The sequence below is a fragment of the Dipodomys merriami genome, unplaced genomic scaffold (genome assembly GCF_024711535.1).
Source record: "Dipodomys merriami isolate MVZ:Mamm:240054 unplaced genomic scaffold, mDipMer1.0.p SCAF_3, whole genome shotgun sequence".
NCBI classification, from domain to species: Eukaryota; Metazoa; Chordata; class Mammalia; order Rodentia; family Heteromyidae; genus Dipodomys; species Dipodomys merriami.
In genome coordinates this window covers 42,414,511-42,428,052 of record NW_027204492.1, presented here as the reverse complement: position 1 = coordinate 42,428,052, position 13,542 = coordinate 42,414,511, and positions in this window count along the sequence as shown.

Here is a 13,542-nt window from a genome sequence, read left to right as displayed (position 1 = left end):
ATAAATATATAACAGCATATTCTCAATGCAAACTTTACCAGCAAGAATAGTATAGAATGACATATCAAGTGATGAAAGTCATTAAGTGCCAGCCTACATTACTCTATCTAACAAAGCTATCATTCATGCCTAATGGATAAATAACACAATTAATGATAACCACTAAAGCAATTTATGACTACAAATGTGACACGGCAGAATATACTAAAAAAATACTACATAAAGAGATAGAAGATAGTTATACCTATGAAGACATGGGATAAAATAAATCTTAGTAGATGATAAGATAAGCAAAGTAAGAAAGGCATAAGCACTAAAAAAAGAAGCCAGCAGATGACAGGCATTTCTGACTCATGCCTGTGATCCTAGCTTCTCAGGAGGCTGAGATCTGAGGAAGCCACCCAAGTCAGTAAAGTTGTTGAGGCACTTATCTCCAACTAACCACCAACACTCAAGAAGTAGAACTGTGGCTCACCTTGTAGAGCACTAACCTTTTTTTTGGGGGGGGGGGGTCTGGTCATGGGGCCTGAACTCTGGGCCTGGGCGCTGTCCCTCAGCTCTTCAGCTCAAGGCTAGCGCTCTACCACTTGAGCCATAGTGCCACTTCCGGCTTTTTTCTTTTTGCTTTATGTGGTGCTGAGGAATCGAACCCAGATCCTCAGGCATGCAAGGCAAGCGCTCTACCACAGAGCCATCTTCCCAGCTCCCTAGAGCACTAACCTTGAGGGAAAAAAAATACCAAAAACATGACAGGGACATCGCCCAAGCCCTAAATTCAAGCCTAAATCCCAGCACAAAAACAAAAATAACTTTTCATCAAAAGTCTCATCATGTCATACTCTTCTTGTCATTCCTTAAGATTGATATGTTAAAATATATTATACAATATTTAAGAGGCATTATGGACTAAACATTGAGCCATTCTCTTTACTATCAGGGACCATGGGTGGCAACAGAAAAATGTGTATGATTAAACTTTGTAGAGTCATGGTTCCAAGTATTTCTTTCTTATTTCAGTCCCTAAGAGTTTAAAATTTTTAAATTTCAACAGGTATCCAAGTAATGCTTCATTATATTTGCTGAGGTTATCAAGAAATTGATAGCTTGAATTTCTGAGGCACTGGAATAGTCCAACCAAAATTTCAAATGTGTAATGTCGGGGGGGGGAATCAAATGTTCCCATATTTATGTAAAAATATTGATACTCCACATCTTATTTTATTTATTGCTATCCTTATGTAGTTGTACAAAGGGCTTTCAATTTGTCAGATTGTGAGTAAAATTCATCGTGATCAATATCACCTCTTTCATTATTGTCTTCATCTCTCCTTATCTGACTCATGCCCTCAATTTTCCTAGTTCCATTTTCACATATATATTTTGAATATTATGACTCTTTTGGTCCATCCTTTCTTACTTCATTCATCTACTTCCTCCTCTTGATCCCACCCTGCCAACAACACATGTTCCATCTTCTTGGAATTTATGTTGTTAAACTGTAAGTTAGTTGCTGAAGGAAGTTAACACATTGGAAAACTCCCCTGTATACTACCATACTTCAGTTAACATGTTTGTGTATATAAGCATATAACTATGTATCTGTTCACACATATATTTTTAATTTAGATCTCACTTTCACATGTGAGAAAAAATTTTATTTTTGGTATCTCTGAGCCTGACTTCACTTAACATGATTTTATTGAAGGTGTATAAATTTTCCTATCAATGACATAATATTATTATTCTTTATGGATAAAATTCCATTATATGTATATTTCACATTTTCTTGATCTATTTTCCATTGAACAGCAATTGAGCTATTTCTATGACATAGATATGGTGAATAGTGGAGCAATGTAAATGAATGTACAAATGCCTTTACTATATTCTTACTGTCATTGTTTGGATAAATGCACAAGAATGGTATCACTGGACTAATAAAATCATTCTATATTTAGTTTTTTGAGGAGTCTCCAAACTGACTTTCTCAGTGGTTGTACCAATTTACATTCCCACGAACAAGATAATAGGATTCTTTTTGCACCACATTCCTGCTAACATCTGTTATTGTTTGTATTCTTGATAGTTCCCACTATTGTTGCAGGGAGAGAATCTCAATGTCATTTTGATTTAAATTTCTTTATGGACAGAAATGTTGAGCATTTCTTCATATATTTGTTAGACATTTTTATTTCCTCTCAAAAGTCTTTGACAGACATACAGCTGTCAAAGATTTCCTCCCATTCTGAAGGCTGTGTAGAAATTATTTGGCTTGGTGTAATCCCTTTGGTCAATTTCTTCTTCAATTTGCTGAATCCCTTGAACTCTATTCAGACAGTTCCTGCCTTTCCTAAAAAGTTATGTTTCTCCTACTCCTTCCTATAGGAGGAATATGATCTAAGAAGTGAGCCTTAGAAGTGAGTTGAGAGTTTCAGGTCTCACATTGAGAGCTAAGTGCATTTAGAACTGATATTGCTACAGGCTGTTCAGTATTTATATATATTTGTTGATGAAACACTTTTTCACAAGATTTGAAGACTGTAAGAATATGAGTTTAATTATGGGTCTTCTAGTCTGTTCCATTGGTCTTCAGACATATATATGTGTTAATACCTCCTGATTTTTTGTTGTTACTATAGCTCTACAGAAGAGTTTGAGGTCTGGAATTGTGATACCTCCAGCACTGCTTCATACCCAAAAATTTTAGCCAGGACAGAGATCATTCTTATGACAACAAGAACTCCTAGAAAAGCACAGAACATAATTTCAGGTTCAAAAAACTTGAATTATTTCTGACCAGTTGAAGATCTGCAATTTACACTACTCGAAATAAAATACTAAAATGTTATCAATTTTTCATAATGGACTTAGTAGTAATGTAAATCTTGTGAAAAGCAAAAAATGCTTTCTTGGTCTCTTTCTCTGGATTCAAAATATGTTAATTTTACATGCCAATCAGGGACTTAAATCTTCAACACAAAGTTAAGAGTGGAAGCTGACTGTCAGAGTATCACACCCGTAATCCTATCCAGGAGGCTGAGGATCACAGTTCAAAGTCATCCTTGGCAAGACAGTCTATGAATTCTAATCTGCAATTAATCACAAAAAGCTGGAAGAGGAGCTCTAGCTCATGTTACTGAGTGCAAGCCTCAAGCTGAAAAAGCTCAGGGACTATGCCCAGGCTCTCACTTCATGTTCAGAAGTGCCAAAAAATAGGAGTAAAGGCAAGATAAAGAATAATACCCAAAAGGGCTACTAGAAAGAAGAGGAAGGAAAATTTGCAAAGCTGAAAAATCTCTTGGGCATCCCTTATAGATACATAAACCACAGGCTATTTATTTAACCTAACTGCTCTCAAGCATAACTAAGGAAGTTTAATGTTATTCAAGACCTACCTGGAGGGTGACAGTTTAAAAAAGTTTTGTGTCTCCTCATGGTGAATAGGACCACTTGGCTTCACTCACTATTTCGAGGGGATTATTCTGCATCATGTTGGGTTTGTTTTTGTTATTGCTGTTTGTCTAAGGCATCAGGGTGTTATCTTTAAATTAGTAGTAAAGAAGATACCATGTATGTAAGATCTGGCTCTAACACACAAATGAAGCAGAAAAGGGCTCTTCAACTGGGTTTAGTGATTGAACTGCTGATCCTAGTTGAGGAAACAAGTTCTTCATGGGCATCTAAGAGGAACAAGGAGGATATTTAAAATATCTATTTTTGTGCCAGTCCCAGGGCTTGAATTCAGGGTTTGGAAGCTGTCCTTGAGCTTTCTTTTGCTCAAGGCTAGCACTCTACCACTTGAGCCACAGTGCCACTTCTGGCTTTTCTATTTATGTTGTACTGGGGAATCAAATCAGGCATTCTAGGCAAGCACTCTACCACTAAGCCATATTCCCAGCCCAGGATCTTTAAAATATCGTAAGAGAAAGGAAACTAGGACTAATGGTCTTTGCTTGAAAGACAACAAAAAAATTTTGTGTTGCACAAGTGGGGAAAAAAGCCAAGGCTCAGAAATGGAGTATACAGAAAGAGGGCACTGCACTTTACTAGTTAAGCTAGGAAAGGAATCTATTTCAACTCTGGTTATCTTTAACTGCTCCTGGAATGTACTCTTCTGTTTGAACTTCTGCTTCAGGGCCCCAAGACCTGCAGTCATGCCCTTCCCCATAGACTATCTTATCCTCTTTGTATCTGCTTCACAAGGGTCAATCTGCCTATTTTTAAAAGGACTCTATCATTTAGTCCTCAGATGTACATGAAATCCTCATGAGCTCACAACTGCACTGCTGAACACTCAGTAAACAAATGGGAATACCTTCAACCTGTGTACCTCACTACCGACATTCTCACTGTTCTTGTGAGAGAACAGTCTCACCTGAGCAATGCGAGGGGTGGCTGTGTTCAGACAGGTTTTCTCTCTGCTGCCCCCATGCCTACATGTTCATGCAAAGGGCTCCAGGATAAACAGGGAAGAGCATTACACTCACTGGGCCTAAATGGTTCCCAAGACTGTCTCCAGCACCAGACAGGACCTTGAGCAGGGAAATGAATGATCTGAGAGCCTTTCAGCCTTAGCCAGGTTGCACTTGACACAGAATGTACCCAGAACCTTGTTCTGGGTTCCCCAGGTCTGTTCTTTTTTCAAGTGATAATTTTTTTATTGTGAAAATACTGTACAGAGGGGTTACAATTACATGGGCAAGATAATGAGTACATTTCTTATCAAGCATTGTAGCCTCCTCCTTTGTTTCCCCTTCCCATCCTTTCCCATCCTCCCCCCCACACCCGATCCTCCCCTCCCCAAGTTGTAAAGTTTATTTTCGACATGACAACTTGTACTTCTCATCGTTGCAACAGGTCCACCTGTATCCTTATTTAAACGACTTGTTTTTCCCCTTCCCCTCCATAAATTATACCGACATCAAATATAATGAAAACATGGGTTATCATCCATCAGAAAGAATGACATTGCCCCATTTGTTAGGAAATGGAAAGACTTGGAAAAAATTATATTAAGTGAAGTAAGCCAAGCCCAAAGAAACATAGGTCCTATGATTTCCCTTATTTGCAATATCTAGTACATATATGAGTCAAGCAGAAAAGGTTAGATAAGGTCATGTTAGGAAAATGAACCCTAAGGTATGTATTTTAAATGTTTTTTATTCTTTCATGCATTTGTTTCTAACGCAATTATAAGATTATTTCTTTGTTGCTTTGTATGTCCCTCCCCCACAGTATAACCCAGGTCTGTTCTGAACACAGGGATTATTTACTTGCCATAGCCATGCCTTGACTATTAACTGGAGCCCACAATTGCCAGCCGTAGGGACCTTTGGTTTATCACTGAATAATTTTCTTCTCCATTTAAAAATGTCAGGAAATGGAAAGACTTGGAAAAAATTAAGTGAAGTAAGCCAGGCCCAAAGAAACATAGGTCCCATGGTTTCCCTTATTTGCAATACCTAGTATATGTCTAGGAAAAGCAGAAAAAGTCAAAAGCTATGTACATATGACCATATAAAATGATGCTAAGCAAAATGAACCCCAAGATAGGGACACAAGTAGTTTTATCTTTCTTGCTGTTGTTTTTAATATATTTATAATGTGCCATATGATTTTTTTTGTTACTTTTGTATGTGCTTCCCCCATGGTATAACCCCTGTTTACACTGTATCTGATTCCGGTGTCCTGCATCTTGTATGTACATTTTTCTCATTTGGGGAGGGGAGGGGAAATAACAAAATGCTGAAATAAGGATACAGGATGACCCATTGTAGCAATAAGATGTGTAAGACACTATGCTGAAAACGAACTTTCCACCTTCAGGTGGGGGGGAGGGAGGAGTTGGGGAAGTGGGGAGGAAAGGGATGGTAGGGGAAGAACAAAGGAGGGAGTAACAATGCTCGATAGGAAATGTACTCATTACCTTACTCATATAACTGTAACCCCTCTCTACAGTGTCTTTACAATAAAAATATATACAAAAAGTAGTCACTGTTGCCTTGTTATGATGTCATGTGTCTATGGCAATGACATCCACACTCATCCCTTCACCCCAACTCTTACTCTCTTATTCTCTATTTCACCTTCACCTATAGCCCTTCTGTTTTACATAGGGTCCACAATACAGTTTTAGGTATATATGACATGTTAATAAGCACACCTGTTGTTTTGGTCAAGAAGGGGAATGCCCACACAGTGAGACCAAAGCAGGGTATTCTCAGGAGAAGAACACAAAGGTGCAATTCCCATGTACATCTATTCATATAAAATAATCGTTATTGAAATGGAAATTGGGGAGAAGTGCCTTCCTCCTATGTGTGTCATTACCAAAAGTCTGGTCATTCCTATGGAGCACATTCCCTACCTGATCACTTACTAAGGGAACCATGTTCTTAAAAGCCTTCATTCTGCTGATCTACATGCTCACCCACATGTGCATGCAAAATACCTAAAGGGCTCACCAGGAAAACCAACCCAGTCATTAGTGCCAGTAGTCACCTCTGGCCATTTCTAATATAAGGCAGGACCTAGAGCAAACAGGCACTCTCTGGCCACCTTCTGAGAAGCCTAAGCCTCACAGTTCACCATCAGTCCCAATTGCCACACAACGTATATAAACCCTTGTTCTGGCTTCCTTACCATCTCTTCTCCACCCAAGAAAGATTTGCTCACCCTGGCCACCACCGGACTGCTAATTTGGCCCCAAACCCATCCTAGGATTTTCAGTTCCTCACTCAATTTCTGTCTCCATTTAATGGTCACCATGGTCACCACCGGCTGACAACGTGCTTTTCTGGCCACCTTAAATCCAGTCAGGGGTTCTCCTCACCTATTTTACTCTCTTCATCCCCACTTCCTTGTTGCCAGTATTCTCACCATTTCATCTGTGGTTCATCATGCATTTTCAGCTATGTTTGGAATGTTCATGAGAACACAACTGCAATGCTCATCTTCCAGTAACTAAAGATAATGCTTGCCTCTTGTTTGTGCCATTGTCAAAGGTCCTATTGTTCCTGTGGGAGAAGATGCTCCAGTTGACCATACTCTAAGTGTATCTAAGTTCTGAAAAGCCTTTCCTGTGCTTCTTACACACAGTCGTCTTTCTATACAAGTTGAGTCCAGAATACTCCAGGACGAATATCACACTCACAGGCTCCAGGAGGGTCCTGTATACCTCTGCATCATTAATTAAGACCTAGAGTAGAATAAGAAATGTTTCTCCCACTTGCAAGTCTCCCAATCCTGCCAGTTACATCTTGCTACAGAACGCACCCAAACTCTCATTCTTGGTCCATTGTCTCTTTACAACCCAGAGATGATTTGCTAGCCATGACCAGGTCCCAAGCTCTAGTTGAGGCACAAACATCAGTCCTAGGGAGCCACAGTTTTCTCACTTAATAATTTCAATTTGCACTTAAAAGTCATCTTAGTACCCAGGCTATAGCTTCATGTTTCCCAATCACCCAATCAACCCAATCTACAGTAAGTCCTTCACCTCAACTATCTTACTTTCTTATGCCCCATTTCAACAGCATCCACAGTCCTTCTATTTTTAATGAGTTTCAGCATACAATTTCCAGTTCTAAACATAGAATGTCCATGAGCATATGGCTGTACTGCGAATTGCACAGTAACCAAAGGAGATGCCTTCCCTTGTGTGCATCATTTCAGAAATTCCCACACCTTCTGTGGAGAGCATTCTCCATCTGACCTAATATTAGGGAAGGCTCTCTTCCATGATTTCTTCCCTGTCTTATGCTGCACGCATGACTTTGCACAGTAAGTGGCTCCACTATATCCCAGAACTTGTCACGCTGATGGGAGGGTCACACATCTCTTATTTTCATGAGACATTGCTGCACTGATTTCCAGAATGGAAACAATCCCACTTAGGCTGAATCTCTGCATCTCCTACTCCCAGGGAGGTTGACCTTTCGTGCCTCTGTGGGTATCAGCAAATTCAGCAGAGTACAAATATCTTGCTTTTGTACCTGATCAGTTTGATCATAGCTAAACTGTTGTGATTGCTGTCATGTCAGGTTTCTATGGCAACTGAGAAGAGCATATTGTTTAACAGACTGGCTATACTCTCTGCATTATTTTGTCTTCTGTGTCCTACCCTGTACTGATACAAAATGCCTTGGTCCTTCAGATAACCTGAGAAAACAGAAGCATGAGAGAAACTTGGCAAGAAAGCCAGCAATTGGCAGAAATCTGACCAGGTTTTGAACACAAAATACGTCTCTGTTGTCATGAATTCTGTTGCTTATACAAATGTCCTTTGATGATCAGTATTAGCACACTGAAACTCAGAGATATCACCAATATTCTTTGTGATGTCTTAGTCATCTGAGGAGAAACATGTGGGGCACATCACTCTATGCAGTCAGCCAACTGTGACAGAAAGTAAGAAACTGTTCAAAACCAACTGATTAAACTAGGAAAATTAAAAATATCATTGAGAAAGCTCAGTTATTTTAGGGAGGATAGCATAGAACAATGCAGTCAGTCATATAGTGGGCATAAATGTACTCAATTAATTTACTGTTTCATCATGAGGAATTCTTGTCCTTCCTCCAGATATTTTTCCCACATGGAGGTATATCATGACAAAAACACATCTCCCTCTCCCCACATCCACAGGTGCTCTCTTCAGAAATGACACAATCCATCTAGAAGGAGAGGCACGGGATTCACCACTCTTCCTTCAAAAGTCTACGTGTCACAATCTCCTCTTACACAATTAGCTTCTACTCGCAAAAGTTTTAAAGATAAAATTAGCTAAAAGTAGCTGAGGCTATCATATAACTCAAGGGTATGGTGTGGAGCAAATTCAAAAACCCTGGGTTTTTTCTCTAGCATCATTTTCAAAAGGAAAGGAAAGGAAATTAAAGTGAATAAAGTCTATTCAATTAAGGCTTTGAAAAGCCATCACTGACCAGTGAAGAAAGAAAATTTCGTTCCTATATCATATTAGTAACTGCATGTTTACTTGTATATCTATTAAATTAAGATGTTTAGGAGCTCAAAATACAGTGTGATTGTGTGTATAACACATTGGAGGATCTGGATTCAATTACTAAATAAAAAGATACATAGATGATAGATAGATAGATAGATAGATAGATAGATAGATAGATAGATAGATAGATAGATAGATAGAGACAGACTGAGAGATGTCTGAGTCTTGATAGTCATCTGCAGTGGTATTTATACTGCTCTTTCCTACAGAAATGAGTCTAAAATGTCCAACTCTACAACTTAGGAAATTAAGAGACTGTTCATCAGTACATTAATGATGCTGTAGGAAATATTTATCACTGTGCTTTCTATAACTCATTTCTCTGTCTCTAGAATACCATCTGCCAGATGTGATATAATCATTTTTCACAAGTCCCAATTATTCACAGTATTACAATATTGCTAATACGTGTATAGTTGATTACAATGATATTATGAATATGAATATCATTGAATTATGTTCATGCAAATTTTTATCTCAAGGAGTTTTGAACCAGCTGTTGCTGGCTCACACCTGTAATCCTAGCTACTCACAAGGCTGAAATATGAGGATAGTGGTTCAAAGCCTGCCAGGCAGGAAACTGTGAGACTCTTATCTCCAATTAACCACCAGAAAACTGGAAGTAGTGCTGTGTCTCAAAGTGGTAATGCACTAGCCTTGAGCAGAAAAGCTCAAGGCCAGTGTCCAGGCCCTGAGTTCAAGCCCTGTGACTGATTGACAAAAAATGTTTTGAGAATATATTTTTGAATGTATGATAAAAGAATGTTTATAAAAGTATTTGCACATGGTTATAAACATCATAAATATTCTGAAGTTATTTTTTAGTATTTTTAATTTAATGTTCATGTTAATGTTAAGGTATTGCACAGAGGAGATACCATTCCATTATCCTTTTGGATAATGTCACCACTTTCCCCCTCCTGTCCTTGCTCAAAAGTTGCATAGCTCATTTTCCACATAGTGTACTGAGTATCACTACTGCATTTTCACCCTTCTTCCATGTATGCACCCCATTTTCCCCTTCAAAAGACAGACAATAGAACAAACAAAAAACAAACAAACAAAAGAAAAAACAAACACCATCTCCAGCACTACCACCAACAAAAAAGAACCATGTTCCTATTTCCTGGGATTGTTTCTATAAATAATATTTTAAATGTTTAGAAGCATAATGCCCTTGGGTTCCTCTCCTTAGAGTATCCTCCTTTAGTCTCATCATGTGTAGATTCCTAGAGTCCTGTATAATTCATCATGTCCTAGTGTATTTCAAATCTAGAGTCTGATGCTATTTTTGCCTGCATACATCTCTAGCATAAAAATTTTAATGATCTTCTAGTTTCCCTCATAGCTTATTCTTTTAACACAGTAAGAAGCTTCTCTTCCTATTAAAAGGATTTTACTACCATTTATAGCCTACATCTATCTCTCTTTATATCAATCAATATTTGCAGAAAGTTCTACAGAGTAGACCTGGGCCACAGCCACACCTTACGATCTTCCTGCAGTCATGTTTATGCTGCAATTCAAGACTTTGTCACAAGATGGCACTAACATACTTCTATAATAAACTTCTCTACAAAGAGAATGAAAGGAATATATGTATTAATCTATTCCTCTGAACTCCAGTTGTGGGACCTGCATATGTCTGAGAATTTGCCAGGACTGACCTACTCCAAGATGCTGTGGAAGACAGCACATCACCTGTCACCAAGTTTTATCTTGCTGGCTCTAAGACTATCTCTCCAATTACATTAGTGTTTTGGTCTTGGGCATGCTTCCAGCTGCATTTTTGAAAGCCTTGCTCCATGATGAACTGCTCCCTGACTGTAGCACTCACACAATCACTGGGATCTAGACAAGTTGCTACTGTGTTCCCAGGATGTGTTGCCAAAAGACAGGCTTTTGGGCACTCTCATCTTTAACCTTTCTGAGCTTTGTTATTTCAACTATCATGATGTGGCTATCTGCAAAACCATTGCCATGCTTTGGAAGGTATGTTTTTTGTTGTTTAATACATTAAGAATTGATGACAGCCTAAAATCATAGCTACTCAAAATCTGAGAATTGCAGCTAACAGCCAGCTTATATAGACAATTTCAAGAAACCCTTATCTCCAATTGACTATGAAAAAGCTTGAAGTGGAGGTGTGCCTGGGGTAGTAGAGCATCAGTCATGATCAAGTGATAGAGAGAGGTCTTATGTTCAAGCCCCAGTATCAGCTATAAAGAAAGAATTGTTGATGCTCTGTCATGTAATTCAGCTCACAATATGACAAAAAAACAGGTCTGATCATTGGTGGCTAAACTTTCAAATTGCATGGTAATTTTCATCTTTTAATTGAGTGGAATTTGGATCTAAGAAATTGTTAGCCCAAGTTCCATATTATGATTATTTAAAGAGTTATATCTCAGCTCACATATATTTTGATTGTTTAATGAATTATATCTCAGCTCACACATATTCTGATTATTTAATGAGTTGTACCTCAGCTCACAAGATTCATCCTGTGACTAAACATTATAAACAAGCTTTATATTCCTTTTCAATTTGTTATTTATCAGTCTTTAAAAGAAAACAGCCAGTTGCTGGGGGATCATGCTGTACAGAAGCTAGGAATAGAAGGAATATACTTCAACATAAGTAAAGGCTATATACGACAAATCTATAGCCATTGTCACGCCAAATGGTGAAAAGCTAAACCATTTTCTCTAAAATCAGAATAGGATAAGAATGTCCATTCTCCTTTCCTTTTTAACATAGTACTGAAATTCCTAGTCAGAGCAATAAGGCAAGAAAAGAATGAGTTTGACTTCCCCTTCCTTTTTCTCACCCTATATTTGCCTAACAATGGGGTGATGAAGTAGAAAAAAAAAGACCTAATCAACTCAAGCACCAATGGCTTACAGGTGTAACCCTAGTTACTACGGAGCCTGAGATCTAAGGAATGCAGTTTGAAGCCAGAAAAAAAAAGTGTGAGACTCTCTTATCTTCAATTAATCAGCAAAACCTTGAAAGTAGAAACATGGGGAAAGTTGTAGAATGCTAATCTTGACTGAAAAAGCCAAGGGACAGTGCCCAAGCTCTGATTTCAAGCTCCAGTACCAGGGCAGGTATGTGTACACGAATGTGCATTTGCACATGCATATGTGCTCTCTATCACACACACACACACACACACACACACACACACACACACACACACACACACACACACACACACACACACGACCTGATTAGCTTTTATCTCTTTGATCTTAGACTTCCAAACCTCCAGAATTACATGCAAAATAAATTTCTGGTTAGTATGAATTGACAGGTTTACAATAATCTATTATTGCAGTGCAAAACAAAGACAGAAAATTGGGGAGGTGAAGTGTTTTCTATGTCTGAAAAGTATAAAGTGTTGGGGAGCACTGTAGGGGCAAAATCTCTATTTTATGAATGGGGTATTAACAGTGCTTCTGGTAAGAGTGCAAAAGAAAAAGAATTCTATACAAAAACTCTGAATGTTTTTAGAGATTACCTAAGTGGTTATGATCAGAATGTTGGCAGAAAATTTACATTAAAGGCTATTCTGATGAGGTCCCAGATAGAAATGAGATCATTCTTGGAGCTTGGCATAGAAACCATCCTTATTATCAATTTTCTAACAAACTGGCTAAATTGTGTCCATGCTCTAGGTCCTAGTAGAAGACAGAATTTAAGAGCAAAAATCTAGGATGTCTGAATGAAGAAATTTCTAAGGGAAACAATGGAGGAGCTTACTTAAACTATATGCAGTTATACCTGAAAGAAGTGACTTAAAGATATAATTAAAAAGAAAAAATGTAAAAAACACATGAAGACTGGTTTTGACAAAAATGAAAAAGTATGCATGGAATGTGTCCAAGCAACTTTTACTATTTTTTTGTGCCAGTCCTGGGCCTTGAACTCGGGGCCTGGGTACTATCTCTGAGGTTTTGTGCTCAAGGCTAGTGGTTAATTGAAGATAAGAGTATCATGAACTTTCCTTCCCAGCCTGGCTTTGAACCTTGATCCTCAGATCTCAGCTTCCTGAGTAGCTAAGAATATAGATGGGAGCCACCAGTGCCCAGCCCAAGCAAACCTTTGCTAAAAAGATAAGCATGGATAAAAGAAAAACATTTTGTACTTACTAGCATAATAAGAGAGAGTGCTTGGAATGTAGCTTAGTGGTAGAGTTGTTTGCCTAGCATGCATGAGGCCCTGGGTTTGATTCCTCAGTACCAAATTAAAAAATGATAATAAAATTTTAAGATAATAAGAGAAAGACCCAAAAGCATTTAGGAATTTTCAAAGTTGCCCTCCCATCATAGGCTCAGAGCTCTAGGTAGGTAGAATGGTTTGTAATGATAGGCCCAGGGAGCCCTCACTGTGCTTTCCTCACATTTCAGTTCAGTGTTCTCGGGCTGGGAGTTCTCACCGTGGCTCATGTGGGCCTGAATACAGATCAGGTTACACTTCCAGTACACCATTACACAAACCTTAGTGGTTTTCAT